This window comes from Chiloscyllium plagiosum, unplaced genomic scaffold, assembly GCF_037043375.1.
Source record: "Chiloscyllium plagiosum isolate Xiang-an unplaced genomic scaffold, Cpla_swu_hap1 HiC_scaffold_9, whole genome shotgun sequence".
Taxonomy (NCBI): Eukaryota; Metazoa; Chordata; class Chondrichthyes; order Orectolobiformes; family Hemiscylliidae; genus Chiloscyllium; species Chiloscyllium plagiosum.
Genome location: NW_028270147.1, coordinates 37,604,864 through 37,622,272, shown reverse-complemented (window position 1 = coordinate 37,622,272; position 17,409 = coordinate 37,604,864). Strand labels below are relative to the sequence as shown.

Genomic DNA, 17,409 nt, shown 5'->3' with positions numbered 1-17,409 from the left:
TTCCAGCCCACTGACCAATTCTACTCGGGCCTCCAGCCCACTGACCATCTCCACTCGGGCCTCCAGCCCACTGACCATCTCCGCTCGGGTCGGGCCTCCAGCCTACAGACCATCTCTGCTCGGGCCTCCAGCCCACAGACCATCTCATCGGGCCTCCAGCACACTGACCATCCCCAGTCGGGCCTCCAGCCCACGGACCATCTCCGCTCGGGCCTCCAGCCCACAGATCATCTCCTCAGGCCTCCAGCACACTGACCATCCCCAGTCGGTCCTCCAGCCCACTGACCAACTTAACTCGGGCCTCCAGCCCACGGGCCATCTCCACTCGGGCCTCCAGCCCACGGGCCATCTCCACTCGGGCCTCCAGCCCACTGACCATCTCCGCTCGGGCCTCCAGCCCACTGACCATCTCTGCTCGGGCATCCAGCCCACTGACCATCTCCGGTCTGGCCTCCAGCCCACTGACCAATTCTACTCGGGCCTCCAGCCCACTGACCAGCTCCATTCGGGCCTCCAGCCCACTGACCAATTCTACTCGGGCCAGCAGCCCACTGACCATCTCCATTCGGGCCTCCAGCCCACTGGCCATCTCCACTCGGGCCTCCAGCCCACTGGCCATCTTCGCTCAGGCCTCCAGCCCACTGACCATCTTCGCTCTGGCCTCCAGCCCACTGACCAATTCTACTCAGGCCTCCAGCCCACTGACCATCTCCACTCGGGCCTCCAGACCACGGGCCATCTCCACTCGGGCCTCCAGCCCACTGACCATCTCCACTCGGGCCTCCAGCCCACGGGCCATCTCCGCTCGTGCCTCCAGCCCACTGACCAATTCTACTTGGGCCTCCAGCCCACTGACCATCTCCGCTCGTGCCACCAGCCCACTGACCATCTCCGCTCGGGCCTCCAGCCCACGGACCATCTCCGCTCGGGCCTCCAGCCCACAGATCACCTCCTCGGGCCTCCAGCGCACTGACCATCTCCACTCGGGCCTCCAGCCCACTGACCATCTCCACTCGGGCCTCTAGCCCACAGACCATCTCCTCGGGCCTCCAGCCCACGGGCCATCTCAACTCGGTCCACCAGCCCACGGGCCATCTCCACTCGGGCCGCCAGCCCACTGACCATCTCCACTCGGGCCGCCAGCCCACGGGCCATCTCAACTCGGGCCTCCAGCCCACGGGCCATCTCCACTCGGGCCTCCAGCCCACTGACCATCTCCGCTCTGGCCTCCAGCCCACTGACCAATTCTACTCGGGCCTCCAGCCCACTGACCATCTCCACTCGGGCCTCCAGCCCACTGACCATCTCCGCTCGGGTCGGGCCTCCAGCCCACAGACCATCTCCGCTCGGGCCTCCAGCCCACAGACCATCTCCTCGGGCCTCCAGTACACTGACCATCCCCAGTCGGGCCTCCAGCCCACTGACCAACTTAACTCGGGCCTCCAGCCCACGGGCCATCTCCACTCGGGCCACCAGCCCACTGACCATCTCCACACGGGCCTCCAGCCCACTGACCAATTCTGCTCGGGCCACCAGCCCACTGACCATCTCCACACGGGCCTCCAGCCCACTGACCAATTCTACTCGGGCCTCCAGCCCACTGACCAGCTCCATTCGGGCCTCCAGCCCACTGACCAATTCTACTCGGGCCACCAGCCCACTGACCATCTCCACACGGGCCTCCAGCCCACTGACCAATTCAACTCGGGCCTCCAGCCCACTGACCAATTCTACTCAGGCCTCCAGCCCACTGACTAATTCTACTCAGGCCTCCAGCCCACTGACTAATTCTACTCAGGCCTCCAGCCCACTGACTAATTCTACTCAGGCCTCCAGCCCACTGACTATCTCCTCTCTGGCCTCCAGCCCACTGACCAATTCTACTCAGGCCTCCAGCCCACTGACCATCTCCACTCGGGCCTCCAGCCCACGGGCCATCACCACTCGGGCCTCCAGCCCACTGACCATCTCCACTCGGGCCTCCAGCCCACGGGCCATCTCCGCTCATGCCTCCAGCCCACTGACCAATTCTACTCGGGCCTCCAGCCCACTGACCATCTCCGCTCGTGCCACCAGCCCACTGACCATCTCAACTCGGGCCTCCAGCCCACGGGCCATCTCCACTCGGGCCTCCAGCCCACTGACCATCTCCACTCGGGCCTCCAGCCCACTGACCAATTCAACTCAGGCCTCCAGCCCACTGGCCATCTCCACTCGGGCCTCCAGCCCACTGGCCATCTTCGCTCAGGCCTCCAGCCCACTGACCATCTTCGCTCTGGCCTCCAGCCCACTGACCAATTCTACTCAGGCCTCCAGCCCACTGACCATCTCCACTCGGGCCTCCAGACCACGGGCCATCTCCACTCGGGCCTCCAGCCCACTGACCATCTCCACTCGGGCCTCCAGCCCACGGGCCATCTCCGCTCGTGCCTCCAGCCCACTGACCAATTCTACTTGGGCCTCCAGCCCACTGACCATCTCCGCTCGTGCCACCAGCCCACTGACCATCTCCGCTCGGGCCTCCAGCCCACGGACCATCTCCACTCGGGCCTCCAGCCCACAGATCACCTCCTCGGGCCTCCAGCGCACTGACCATCTCCACTCGGGCCTCCAGCCCACTGACCATCTCCGCTCGGGCCTCCAGCCCACAGACCATCTCCTCGGGCCTCCAGCCCACGGGCCATCTCAACTCGGTCCTCCAGCCCACGGGCCATCTCCACTCGGGCCGCCAGCCCACAGACCATCTCCTCGGGCCTCCAGCCCACAGACCATCTCCTCGGGCCTCCAGCACACTGACCATCCCCAGTCGGGCCTCCAGCCCACGGACCATCTCCGCTCGGGCCTCCAGCCCACAGACCATCTCCGCTCGGGCCTCCAGCCCACAGACCATCTCCGCTCGGGCCTCCAGCCCACAGACCATCTCCTCGGGCCTCCAGCACACTGACCATACCCAGTCGGGCCTCCAGCCCACTGACCAACTCAACTCGGGCCTCCAGCCCACGGGCCATCTCCACTCGGGCCTCCAGCCCACTGACCATCTCCGCTCGGACATGCAGCCCACTGACCATCTCTGCTCGGGCATCCAGCCCACTGACCATCTCTGCTCGGGCATCCAGCCCACTGACCATCTCCGGTCTGGCCTCCAGCCCACTGACCAATTCTACTTGGGCCTCCAGCCCAGAGACCACCTCCTCGGGCCTCCAGCGCACTGACCATCTCCACTTGGGCCTCCAGCCCACAGACCATCTCCGCTCGGGCCTCCAGCCCACTGACCATCTCCTCGGGCCTCCAGCCCACAGACCATCTCCTCGGGCCTCCAGCCCACAGACCATCTCCAGTCGGGCCTCCAGCCCACTGACCATCTCTGCTCGGGCCTCCAGCCCACTGACCATCTCCGCTTGGGCCTCCAGCCCACTGACCATCTCTGCTCGGGCCTCCAGCTCTGACCAATTCTACTCGGGCCTCCAGCGCATTGACCATCTTCGCTCGGGCGTCCAGCCCACGGACAATCACCGCTCGGGCCTCCAGCCCACGGACAATCTCCGCTCGGGCCTCCAGCCCCCGGACCATCCCCAGTCGGGCCTCCAGCCCACGGACCATTCCCAGTCGGGCCTCCAGCCCACGGACCATTCCCAGTCGGGCCTCCAGCCCACGGACCATCCCCAGCCGGGCCTCCAGCCCACGCACCGTCCCCAGTCGGGCCTCCAGCCCACGGACCATCCCCAGTCGGGTCTCCAGCCCACTGACCATCTCCTCGGGCCTCCAGCCCACTGACGATCTCCTCGGGCCTCCAGCCCACTGACCATCTCTGCTTGGGCCTCCAGCCCACTGACCATCCCCAGTCGGGTCTCCAGCCCACTGACCATCCCCTCGGGTCTCCAGCCCACTGACCATCCCCTCGGGCCTCCAGCCCACTGACCATCTCCTCGGGCCTCCAGCCCACTGACGATCTCCTCGGGCCTCCAGCCCACTGACCATCTCTGCTTGGGCCTCCAGCCCACTGACCATCCCCACTCGGGCCTCCAGCCCACTGACCATCCCCACTCGGGCCTCCAGCCCACTGACCATCTCTGCTTGGGCCTCCAGCCCACTGACCATCCCCACTCGGGCCTCCAGCCCACTGACCATCCCCACTCGGGCCTCCAGCCCACTGACCATCTCTGCTCGGGCCTCCAGCCCAATGACCATCTCTGCTCGTGCCTCCAGCCCACTGACCATCTCCTCTCAGGTCTCCAGCCCACTGACCATCCCACTTTGCTCGGACTTCCACCCCACTGTCTGTCCCTACTCTGCTTGGGACTCCAGCCGACTGGCCAACCCTGCTCTGCTCGGACCACCAGCTCAGTGCCATCTATGCGCGGGCCTCCCGGCCCCTGGCCATCCTCGTTCCGCTCAAGCCTCCAGCCCACTGACCATCCCACTCTGCTCAGGCCTCCAGGCCCTTGACCAGACTCATCCCACTTGGGCCTCTAGCCCAATGGCCAGCCTAGCTCTGCTTGGACCTCCACCCCATAGGCCATTCCCACTCTGTTTGGGCCTCCAGCTCAGTAGCCATCCCTGCTCCACAGGCCTCCAGCCCACCGGCCATCTCCACACGGCTCAGGCCTCCAGTCCCCTGACCATACCCCCTCCGCTCTGGCCATCTTTATTCAGGCGTCCAGGCACCCGGCCATCCCCTCTCCACTCAGACCTCTAGCCCAATGGTCATCCCTTCTCCGCTCGAGCCTCCAGCTCACTGGCTATTCCTCTACGCTCATGCCTCCAGCCCACTTGCCATCCCCACTCAGCTCAGGCCTCTAGCCCACTGGTCATTTCCTCTCTGCTTCAGCCACCAGCACGCTGGCCATACCCACTCCACTCAAGCCTCCAGCCCACTGGTCATCTCTCTACTCTGGCCTCCAGCCCACTGGCCGTCCCGACTCCACTCAAGCCTCCAGCCTACTGGCCATCCCCGCTCAGCTCAGGCCTCTGCCCGCGGCTATCCTCATATCGTTCGGTCCTCTAGTCTGCTGGCTTTTTATTTGTTTCATGTGCACCTTAGATATAGATTTGTTCGCTGAGCTGCAAGGTTCATTTCCAAACATTTCATTACCCTCCTAGGTAACATCTTCAGTGGGCCTCAAGCGAAGCAATGCTGAAGATTCCTGCTTTCTATTTATATGTTTGAATTTCTCTGGGTTGGTGATGTCATTTCCTGTGGTGATGTTATTTCCTGTAGTGAAGTCATTTCCTGTTTCTTTTCTCAGGGGGTGGTAGATGGGGTCTAACTCGATGTGTTTGTTGATAAGAGTTCCGGTTGGAATGCCATGCTTCTAGGAATTCTCATGCATGTCTTTGTTTGGTTTGTCCTAGGATGGATGTGCTGTCCCGGTCAAAGTGTGTCCTTCCTCCTCCATATGTGAGACACTAATGAGAGAGGGTTATGTATTTTTGTGGCTAGTTGGTGTTCATGTATCCTGGTGTCTAGTTTTCTGCCTGTTTGTCCAATATTGTGTTTGTTACAGTTCTTGCACGGTATCTTGTAAATGATATTAGTTTTGCTTGTTGGCTGTATAGGGTCTTTCATGTTCATTAGCTGCAGTTTTAGTGTGTTGGCAGGTTTGTGGGCTACCATGATGCCAAAATATCTGCGTAGTCTGGCAGTCATTTCTGAGATGTCTTTGATGTAGGGGAGAATGGCTAGGGTTTCTGGATGTGTTTTGTCTGCCTGTTGGGATGTTGCTGAGAAATCAGCGGACTGTGTTCATTGGGTACCCATTCTTTTTGAACACCCGGTATAGGTGATTTTCCTCTGCTCTGCATAGTTCCTCTGTGCTGCAGTGTGTGGTGGCTCGTTGAAATAATGTTCTGATGCAGCTTCGTTTGTGGATGTTGGGATGATTGCTTCTGTTGTTCAATATTTGATCTGCATGTGTTGTTTTCCTGTGGGCGCTGGTTTAAAGTTCCCCATTGGCTGTTCGTTCTACTGTAACATCTAGGAATGGCAGTTTGTTGTTGTTTTCTTCCTCTTTAGTGAAGTTTATGTCAATAAGGGTATTATTGATGGCCTTGAAAATTTCCTCTAACTTGTTTTGTTTAGTGATGACAAAGGTGTGATCCACGTATCCGATCCAAAATTCGGGTTTGATCGTTGGCAGAGCTGCTTGCTCAAGTCTCTGCATTACTGCCTCTGCTATGAACCCTGATATCAGAGATCCTATGGGTGTTCCATTGGTTTGTCTGTAGGTTTTGTTGTTGAAGGTGAAGTGGGTGGTAAGGCATAGGTCCACTAGCTTGATGATATCCTCCCTGTTGATGAAGTTAATGGTATTTGGTGTATGTGTCTTTGGGTCTTCTAATAGTGTAGTCAGTGTTTCCTTGGCCAGGTCAATGTTGATTGAAGTAAACAGGGCTATTACATCAAAAGAGACCATTATTTCATCCTCTTTTATCTTAGGGTCTTTGATGGTCTTCAGGGATTCTTGGGTGGAGTCGATGGATTAGCGTGAGTCTTCTACAAAGTGTTTTTGTCTTTGGTCTAGCTCCTTGGCCAATCTGTAAATTGGTGTTCCAGGTCGCAAGACTATGGGTCTGAGGGGGGCTCCTGGTTTGTGAATTTTGGGTAATCTGTAGAAGCATGGTGTGTTGGATCCATCTGGTTTCATTTTTTGGAAGTCGGCCTTATTTATTTCTCCAGATTTCTGAAGTTTTTTGAGTAGGGCTGTGATTCAGTTCTCTAGTTGTGGGATCAGGTCTATCACCACTTGTTGGTAAGTGTTGGTTTCTGTAAATAGTGTATTCGCTTTTTCAATGTAGTCTCTTCAATTTAGAATGACTGTTAAGCGTCCTTTGTCTGCAGGTTGGATAATAATGTTTTTATCTTTTTTCAGTCTTTCTCGTGCTTTCTTTTCTTGTGTATTGAGTGTGTATCCTTCCTTTTTTCTGCTTCATGTTGGTGTGACTACCTGTCTGATGGTTTGCTAGGTTTCTTCCGTGAGTTGGTTGTCTTTTAGTGTTGTTTCTAATGCCGCTAAGAAATCTTTCTTGTCCGCATCCTGGCGGTTGTAATTTAATCTTCTTACTAAGACGGCTTTTTCAGTGTCTGTTAAGGTTGGTCAGATAAGTATTTTATCCATGCTTCCGTGTTGTCATTGTTGTTACTTTGTGTAAGTTTGTCTAGTTTTCTCTGCAGATCTAGTTTTTTCACTTTCTGTGTTTGTCACTGTCTAATATCTATGGCTTGTTGTACTGTGTCTGTCCATTCATGGGCTGTTGCATGACTGAGTAAAGATTTTTGATGCAAAATTTCCCAGTTGTATTTATGGAGTCTGTTGTGGGCATCCTTAATAATTTCTCAAAGCATTCTGCGGCCGTTTTGCGCTGCTATTCTTATGGCTAGTGGGGTGTTAAGGGGCGGTTTGTATTGAAGACATTTAGGTAGTACCTATTTCCTTAGGCATTCGTGCAGGAAGTACAGCTGTTCGCAGGGTGGCACTCTGTCAGATGGCATTCGTTACCCAATTTCAGGCCAGTTTTAACCTACTGTGCCCATAGGTCTTAGTGAGTTTTGAGAAGATTTGTGGCTCAGGTTGAGGTTTTGGATGTAGGTTTTCTTGCTGAGCTGCAAGGTTCATTTCCAGACTTTTCATACCCTACCAGGTAACATCTTCAGTGGGACTCAGGTGAAGCCATGCTGAAAATTACTGCTTTCTATTTATATGTTCGGGTTTCTTTGGATTGGTGATGTCATTTTCTGTGGTGAAGTCACTTCCTGTTCCTTTTCTCAGGTGGTGGTAGATGGGGTCTAACTCGATGTGCTTCTTGATTGAGTTCTAGGAATTCTCATGTGTGTCTTTGTTTGGCTTGTCCTTGGGTGGATGTGTTGTACTAGAAGCATGGCATTCCAACCAGAACTCTATCAACAAACACATCGAGTTAGACCCCATCTACCAGTCCCTGAGAAAAGGAACAGGAAGTGACTTCACTACAGGAAATAACATCACCACAGGAAATGACATCACCAACCCAAAGAAACCCAAACATATAAATCGAAAGCTGGAATTTTCAGCATTGCTTTGCCCGAGGCCCACTGAAGATGTTACCTAGTAGGGTAACGAAACATTTGGAAACGAACCTTGCAGCTCAGCAAGCAAACCTCCATCCAAAACCTCAACCCGAGCTACAAATCTTCTCAAAACTCACTTGTTCACCTTCTCTTGAAATAATTTCTGGAATCTCTTTTACAAGTCAAGCATTCCAAACCTGGCAACTCAGTGAAAAAAGAATTGCTTCTTGCCAATGACATAAAATCTATGAGCTCTATTGCTAGGAACTTCCTTGTGATTTCTCCTACTCAGTTACTCTGTCACCAGCAGATGTGCTCGTCATAAAGAGGGTTTCTGCTGCTGATAAGGCAGTGGAGACAAAACATTGTCAATGAAATTCCCAGCCCAAGGTGAGTGACAACTGGCAAATCTGTTCCACAGTAATTGCTCCCTTCCAAGAGCTAATCCAGAGTCATCTTGTCCTTATTATTAAGCGTTTTTTTTCAAAAGATATTCTTCATTCTGAATGTGATCATTAATAAGACCTTACTTTCCCATTATATTGTTCTACAAACTTTGAAGAGCATTTTTTTCTCTCCCTCTAATTTATTTTTCAAATATGAGATCATCATTCATTAATAGCCCACAGTGCTCTTGGTGCTCTGAACATTCCCATTAGAGAATGTTTTTTTTCTTTAAAAATGTATTTCTTCTGTTGAGCCAATTAGATGAGAACACTGGCACTTGAAATCATCTGCAAACCTTTTTCAGTCTCGAAGGCTTGACAGCATTGTGTGATTGCCAATGAGGCTTTTAGGTCAGCAGTCTCTTTGAGGTAGTTGGACTCCTCCAATTCTCATTTAACTTTGATCGGTTCGAGTTTCTTTGGTGCTCAACTTTTAGCTTCACCTGGGCATTCTGTATTCCCAAGTTGTTGATTGAGAAAACCCTTAGACGTTTCCATGGCTTGATGCAACTCCTTTGCAAAGTCTACAGTCATTTAAGCAGATTCACAAGTTCTGAATGTTGACTTCTGACATAATCTAATTTAAATGCAAGAATATTCTTTCTCCTGGATAGCTTTTTATCAGATACTTGCAGTTGTTTACTTGAGGGACTTGCTCCAAGGCTTGATGCTTTTTAAAAAAGGTATCAAATTCATGTTGGTGCTCTCTGAGCATGATTATAAAAATGCGTTGCATACAGTTAGCTTTTATCAATGGAGCTGGTGCATCATCCCGTCTGCCTGAAGCTTCAACATCTATAAGTCCTTGCAGCAGTGCTGAGACCTCTTTAATAATTTAAGATCCCTTTCTAACTCCAGAACCGAAGCCATCCCAGATGTTTGGAACACTGTTGGCTGTAGAAATTTTGAATCTTCACTTATTACTGAATAAGGCCTTCTTCCATTGCTTGACTGTAAAAATGAACTGCAGTTATTCAACTTCCATCATCTGATTATAGTACCTAAGATTTTTTTGGTGAAAAAATGATTTTTTTGTAGGCTGTTATGCTCACCTGACAAGTCCAGGCAATCCACGTGGAATATAGGAAATGATGATTTGGAGGTGCCGGTGTTGGACTGGGGTGGACAAAGTTAAAAATCGCACAACACCAGGTTATAGACCAACAGGTTTAATTGGAAGCACTAGCTTTCGGAGCGCTGCTCCTTCATCAGGTGGTTGTGACAACCACCTGATGAAGGAGCAGCGCTCCGAAAGCTAGTGCTTCCAATTAAACCAGTTGGACTATAATCTGGTGATGTGTGAATTTTAACAATATAGGAAACAGTTCACATTAGAATTACCATTTTAATGAGCAGGCAGTAAGATGTTTATAAATTGCTTCTCTTGCTTTCCTCACAATTGAATGAAAATTTCACACATTCCGCAATGAAAGTTTACCTATGGAGAACTCAATTTGTAAAAAGCAAATGAACTGAGACACGGAATAGACAAACAAACCATTTTCAAACAGCTTGCTTTGGAACGGCAAAGAGAGAGAAAGAAATATACTTTGACAGATAACAGAAAGCTGGAAGCTCTTCTCTCCCGTTCAGAAAACAACATTGAGAAAGCAACTTGGAAAAGTCATCATCCATGGAGAAATCAAGGTCATCTGTCAACTCCAGCACTCAGCCCTAACTATTCAGCTGTTCTCACTCTGCAACTCAAGAAGTTTGAACTACAGCTGTCTTTACCCTTCCTATCTGGCTAGGCACATGCCTCCTCACTTTTTGATGTCACATTTATTTTAGACATTTCCAAGACAGAAGGTAATACAATTCTTCTTTTTTTCACTCAAGAAAACCTTGAAATGGGCCTCTTCATTTTGATCTAGTTAACCAAGTTACAACTGAAATGGGACGACTGCATGCCAAACTTTGCTTGGCAACCGACTAAGTTCTGGTTAAAAAGAAAGGGGTTGCTTACCCCTCCCTGCCTGGTTATAACAAATATCAAGGCTTCGATCATTTGTTCCTATTCGTTGCATTTACCCTGCACCACTGGCAGATCCTTTACCATCAGCTGCGTTGTCTGTAACCTTGTTTGTTGTTTGTCATGTTCACATCTCACAGATGTGGGAGTGCAGCTGACAGCTGCTGAAACCACAGGACGTCATCCTCCTTCTGCTTCCCTGTGATGTGCCATTCTTCATGACAAGGAGGATTTTTTTCCCTTCTAACTGTGGTTGTAGTTGCCATTGTTGCACATCCTTTTGAGCAGTGATGCCCCAATTCAAGAGATCAGCAAGATCTAGAACTTCTACCTCCTCAATTAACGTGAGTGGTGGGTTTTTCTCTACCTGACCATCCTGAAAGAGCAAACTAAGGTCGAGAACCCTCTCAGGTAACTGGTTGCTCTTATCTTTTCTCACTTCCTCTTGCAGCCTCTCTTTTAAGAGTAAAGGATGCTCTGCATTATCTTCTTGTAGTCTTCAGCTGGAGAGTCTCAACAAGAGAGTTAGTCCTGTGTACTGAGTCAACTCCAGTGTCTAATCAAAAATAGTCAAAGCAAATGATGTAAGATGTTTCTATGACCTTTCTTCCATTGTAATGAAATGCAGCATGCTTTGGTCCTCTCAGCTTCCTGTGCCTCAAAGTTGAATGGCAGAATTTCTCTTCTCTTCATAGTTTAGCATCAAAAAGAATACATGCATCAGTCTTTTATCCAATGCAAAGTTAGTTTCTTTGTTATTAACCATGAACTATGCAGACTGAAATTCTTCTTACATCTCCAAAATCAGGGAAATGGAACACCTTGCAAGGAGCTGTTGTATTCTCTTTAGCTTCTTGCTCCCTTTCCTTTGCTGCCAATGCATCTCTATACTATGCTTATGACACGCTGTAACATTAGCTGGGCCAACCTCCTGCACATGGAGGTAAAAACAATGACTGCAGATGCTGGAAACCAGATTCTGGATTAGTGGTGCTGGAAGAGCACTGTGCTCCTCCTGCACATGGAGTCTCTTTGTGTTGTTGCTCGCACCCTATTTATTTGTCTAGTTTCTGCAGCTGAACTTTTTAAAGTACTCCCCATCTTGGTAAAGGTTGGTAATCTACACTAATTTTCTATTCACTGTGGCCGCTTTTTTAGATTTACTTTTGTTTGTTATATTGTTAGCTGTGGACTTCCTCTCTTGCTTTTTCAGCTTCCTGGTGATTTTTCCTCTCCAGTCTGTGATCTTTGATGGGCCTTGATGTCAGTCACCTACTCTTTCTTGTCACTGCTGGGCTTCTGTACAGGTTTTCCCACCTCTTATAGAGACAGAGTCTACAGCATGGAAACTGACCCTTTCGTCCAACCAGTCCATGCCGGCTATGTTCCCAAACTAAACTAGCCCCACCTGCGCTTCGCCCATATCCCTCCAAACCTTTTCTATTCATGTACTTATCCAAAAGTCTTTTAAATGTTGTAACTATACCTTCATCTTCTGGCAGTTCATTTTACACATGAACCACTCTCTGTGTGAAAAAAGTTGCCCCGTATCCTTTTCAAATCTTTCTCCTCCCATCCTAAACTTATGCCCCTAGTTTTGAATTCCTCCATCTTAGGGAAAAGACCCTTGTCATTCAACTAGTTTATGCCCCACATGATTTTATAAACCTCAATAAGGTTGCCCCTCCAGCCTCTCTTTATAATTCAAACCATCCATTCCTGGCAAAATCCTGGTCTATCTTTTTTGAACCCTCTCCAACTTAGTAATATCCTTCCTATAGCAGGGCGACCAGTTCTGCACAAAGTACTCTAGACAAGGCTTCATCAATGGATAACCTCAACATGACATCCCAAATCCTATACTCAGAAGTCTGAACAATGAAGGCATCTGTGCTAAACCCCATTCATAAACACCCTGTCTACTCTGGCACAAATTTTAAAGAACTATGTACCTGAACGCCCAGGTCTCCCTGATCTACAACACTATCCAAATCCCTACCATTAATTGTATAAGTCCTGCCCTTGTTTGCTTTACCAACCAGGCGGCATGGTGGCTCAATGGTTAGCACTGCTGTCTCACAGTGCCAGGGACCTGGGTTCAATTCCTGCCTCAGGTGACTGTCTGTGTGGAGTTTGCACATTCTCCCCAAGTCTGTGTGGTTTCCTCCAGGTGCTCTGGTTTCCTCTCACAATCCAAAGATGTTCAAGTTAGGTGAACTGGCCATGCTAAATTGCGGAGAAAGTGAGGTCTGCAGATGCTGGAGATCAGAGATGGAAATGTGTTGCTGGAAAAGCGCAGCAGGTCAGGCAGCATCTAGGGAACAGGAGAATCGACGTTTCGGGCATTAGCCCTTCTTCAGGAATGAGGAAAGTTGGTCCAGCAGGCTAAGATAAAAGATAGGGAGGAGGGACTTGGGGGAGGGGCGTCGGAAATGTGATAGGTGGAAAGAGGTCAAGGTGAGGGTGATAGGTCAGACTGGGGTGGGGGCGGAGAGGTCGGGAAGAAGATTGCAGGTTAGGAAGGCGGTGCTGAATTTGATGGATTTGACTGAGACAGGCTGGGGGGAGGGGAAATGAGGAAACTGGTGAAATCCGAGTTCATCCCTTGTGGTTGGAGGGTTCCTAGCCGGAAGATGAGGCGTTCTTCCTCCAACCGTCGTTTCGCTGTGGTCTGACGATGGAGGAGTCCAAAGACCTGCATATCCTTGGTGGAGTGGGAGGGGGAATTGAAATGTTGAGCTACAGGGTGGTTGGGTTGGTTGGTCCGGGTGTCCCAGAGGTGTTCCCTGAAACGCTCCGCAAGTAGGCGGCCCGTCTCCCCAATATAGAGGAGGCCACATCGGGTGCAAAGGATGCAATAGATGATATGTGTGGAGGTACAGGTGAATCTGTGGCGGATATGGAAGTTTCCTTTGGGGCCTTGGAGGGAGGTGAGGGGGGAGGTGTGGGCGCAAGTCTTGCACCTCCTGCGGTTGCAGGGGAAGGTGCCGGGAGTGGAGGTTGGGTTGGTGGGGGGGTGTGGATCTGACGAGGGAGTCACGGAGGGAGTGGTCTTTACGGAATGCTGATAGGGGAGGGGAGGGGAATATATCCTTGGTGGTGGGGTCCGTTTGGAGGTGGCGGAAATGGCGGCGGATGATGCGCTGTACATGGAGGTTAGTGGGGTGGTAGGTGAGGACCAGTGGGGTTCTGTCCTGGTGGCGGTTGGAGGGGCAGGGTTCAAGGGCGGAGGATCGGGAAGTGGAAGGGATGCGGTGGAGGGCATCGTCGACCACGTCGGGGGGGAAATTGCGGTCCTTGAAGAAGGAGGCCATCTGGGATGTGCGTTTTTGGAACTGGTCCTCCTGGGAGCAGATGCGGCGGAGTCGAAGGAATTGGGAGAATGGGATGGCGTTTTTACAGGGGGCAGGATGGGAGGAGGTGTAGTCTAGGTAGCTGTGGGAGTCGGTTGGTTTGTAGTAGATGTCCATGTTGATTCGGTCGCCTGAGATGGAAATAGAAAGGTCGAGGAAGGGGAGGGAGGAATCTGAGACTGTCCAGGTGAATTTGAGGTCGGGGTGGAAGGTGTTGGTGAAGTGGATGAACTGTTCAACCTCCTCGTGGGAGCACGAGGCGGCGCCGATACAGTCATCGATGTAGCGGAGGAAAAGGTGGGGGGTGGGGCCAGTGTAGTTGCGGAAGATGGATTGTTCCACATATCCTACGAAGAGGCAGGCATAGCTGGGGCCCATGCGGGTGCCCATGGCTACTCCTTTCGTTTGGAGGAAGTGGGAGGATTGGAAAGAGAAGTTGTTCAGGGTGAGGACCAGTTCAGTCAGTCGAAGGAGGGTGTCAGTGGAAGGGTACTGGTCGGTACGGCGGGAAAGAAAGAAGCGGAGGGCTTTGAGTCCTTCGTGATGGGGGATGGAGGTGTACAGGGACTGGATGTCCATGGTGAAAATAAGGCGTTGGGGACCGGGGAAGCGAAAATCATGGAGCAGGTGGAGGGCATGGGTGGTGTCCCGAACGTAGGTGGGGAGTTCTTGGACTAAGGGGGACAGGACGGTGTCAAGGTAGACTAAGGGGGACAGGACGGTGTCAAGGTAGACTAATTGCTAAATTGCCCATAGTTTTCAGAGATGTGTAGGTTAGATGCATTAGCCAGGGGTAAATGTAGAGTAATAGGGTAGGGGAATGGGTCTGGGTGGGTTACTCTTCAGAGGGTCAGTGTGGACCTGTTGGGCCTAATGGCCTGTTCCCACAATCAGGGATTCTATGATTCTATTTTATGAAAATACAATCCCTCACATTTATCCAAATTAAACTCCATCAGCCACTCCTCAGCACATTGAACAAATTGATCAAGATCTCTTTGTAATCTTACATAACTTTCTTCACTCAGGGTGGATTGCTAGAATGGCCTCACACTTCACCTTTGGAATTTGCTGTCTTTCTCTGCATCTCTTCAGGCGCTCCTTGTCTTTTGCCTCTAGTTTCGTGGGCCTGATCATTGTTTCTATAATTTTATGTAGATAAATGATTTGAAGTTGGGCACCACGTGTAGTGTGTAAAATTTTTGGATGACACTAAGATGAGTGGTAGAGCAAAGTTGGCAGAGGGCTGTGAAACTTTGCAGAGGGACATGAATTGTTTGAGTGAGTGTGCAAAGGTCTGGCAGATCAAGGACAATGTTAATAAATGTGAAGCTATCCATTTTGGTAGGAATAACAGTAAAAAGGACTATTACTTGAATGGTAAAAAATTGCAGCATGCTGCTGTGGGTGTCCTTGTGCATGAATCATAGAGGGTTGGTCTGCGGGTACAAGCAGGTAATTAAGGCAGAAAATGGAATTTTGTCCTTCATTGCTGAAGGGATTGAGTTTAAAAGTAGGGAGGTTATGTTGCAGCTATACAGGGTGCTGGTGAGGCCACACCTGGAGTAATGTGTGCAGTTTGATCTCCTTACTTGAGAAAGGATGTAACGTGCTGGGGTGCAGAGGAGGTTCACCAGGTTGATTCCGGAGTTGAGGGGGTTGGTTTAAGAGGAGAGACTGAGTAGATTGGGATTAAATTCATTGGAATATAAAAGAATGAAGGGGGGATCTTATAGAAACATATAAAATTATGAAGGGAATAGATAAGATAGAATTAGAGAGGATGTTTCCACTGGAGGGTGCAACCAGGAAAAGAGAACATAGCCTCAAAATTAGGGAGAGCAGATATAGGATTGAATCAAGAAGGAACTTCTTCACCCAGAGTGTTGTGAATCTATGGAAATCTCTGCCCAATGAAGTGGATTAAGATGTCCTCAGTAAATGTATTTAAAGCTAAGATAAATCATTGTTTTGAACAGTAAAGGAATTAAGAGTTGTGGTGAGAGGGCGGGTAAATGGAGCCAAGGCCATGAAAAGATCAGCCATGATCTTATTAAATGGCAGAGCAGGCTTAAAGGGCCAGACGGCCTACTCCTGCACCTAGTTCTTATGTTCTTATGTTATAGATACTCGTCCAAACACTTATAGGCATTTAACAGAGGACACCTTTTGGAATCATGCAGATTCAGGCCCCAGTTCCATGTGATTTGATTCCATACACATACGCTCAGTTGCTACTGTTAAAGGTACATTTAACACTTCACTCTACACCTTCTACTCCCACTACCCTCTGCCCGGTCATACAGCTTCCAGTTTTCCCTCGTAGCTCCTCTTTCCACTTACTCCAAACCTATTACATAGCTATTATTTTATATTTGAAAAATCACAGACCTGAAACATTAACATTTTCTCTCTCTACAGGTCCAGCCAAACTTGCAGGGTGTTTCCAGTAACTTCAGCTTTCGTTATAGCAGTAATCATGGCCTCAAAACCCACTGGAAATGTCCCTGATAGCATGTACAGCCACATGAATGATTAAACCAGGGCTTCATACAGCTTGGAATAGGGACTTCTGTCAGAGATATAAAGCAATCGCCTTGTATGGGTGCCCCTTTGTTACAAAGAGTTGCACTCAGGAAGTGCTTAATTATTCACCTTGACAGTCAAAATTGTAGGCATAAATTGTCATTAAGAAGTGACTGATGCTTTTGTACCAGACAAGCTAACTCAACAGCACTAAAAAAAAAAGCCCTTTAATATACGGCTTGTTTGAATTGAAATGTGCTTCACAGTGGGGTATAATCGGGGAATTGTTTGGCAGTTAGGAAGCGACACTGCAGAATTACTGAACGATTGAAGCATTTGTCCACTTCTTTCCCTGTGATCAGCATACTCGCAGGCATCTTTTCTCTCTCTGCCAACTATTTGCTCCAACATAGTTAAAAGCTTGGAAGGCAGAGGGGATAAAAAGACTAATCAAATTGGATGTAATCAAATTCATATCAATGATACAAAGTGACAGGATTCAAGACAAATCCTTGGTTTGCGCATCTGGGCAAATGCAGGATTTTATGGAGGAAACTTGCAAGTGAAATTATTTTCAAAATAAATCAGTCATGACTGGGGAACACCATGATGCAAAATTTCCCATCCATAGGAAAGTTATCACCTTTACACAAGGAATTGGATGGATGCAAGACAAATGGAGTTTGTTTTGTCCACTATGAGACCAGGGCTTATGCCCGAAACGTCGATTCTCCTGTTCCTTGGATGCTGCCTGACCTGCTGCGCTTTTCCAGCAACACATTTTCAGCTCCACTATGAGACCAGTCAATGACATTATTCACAATTTAAATTCAATTTGTCAAATAGCAACTTTCAAATAGAAGGGGATTGTCATCCAGTAATAAGGCTAAAATTTCAAAGGGGACCTCCTTTTAGTTTTACTCACTGACGGTCCTGGGAAATCTAATATTGCACTTACTTACATAGGTCTAACATTCCTCAAATGACATTAACTTACCTCAAATCAGCTCAATATAAGAGCACAAATTACTGACCAATATGAGATTCCAGTTTTTTTACATATACAAT

General features: G+C 49.9%; 1 protein-coding gene and 1 pseudogene across 2 annotated transcripts in view; both read right to left on the bottom strand.

Annotated features, from left to right (window-relative positions):
- b4galt2 (beta-1,4-galactosyltransferase 2) overlaps positions 1 to 17,409 on the bottom strand; it is a 550,978-nt gene that overhangs the window by 109,837 nt on the left and 423,732 nt on the right. The window lies entirely within an intron of this gene.
- LOC148149120 (uncharacterized) lies at positions 5,937 to 10,728 on the bottom strand (annotated as a pseudogene).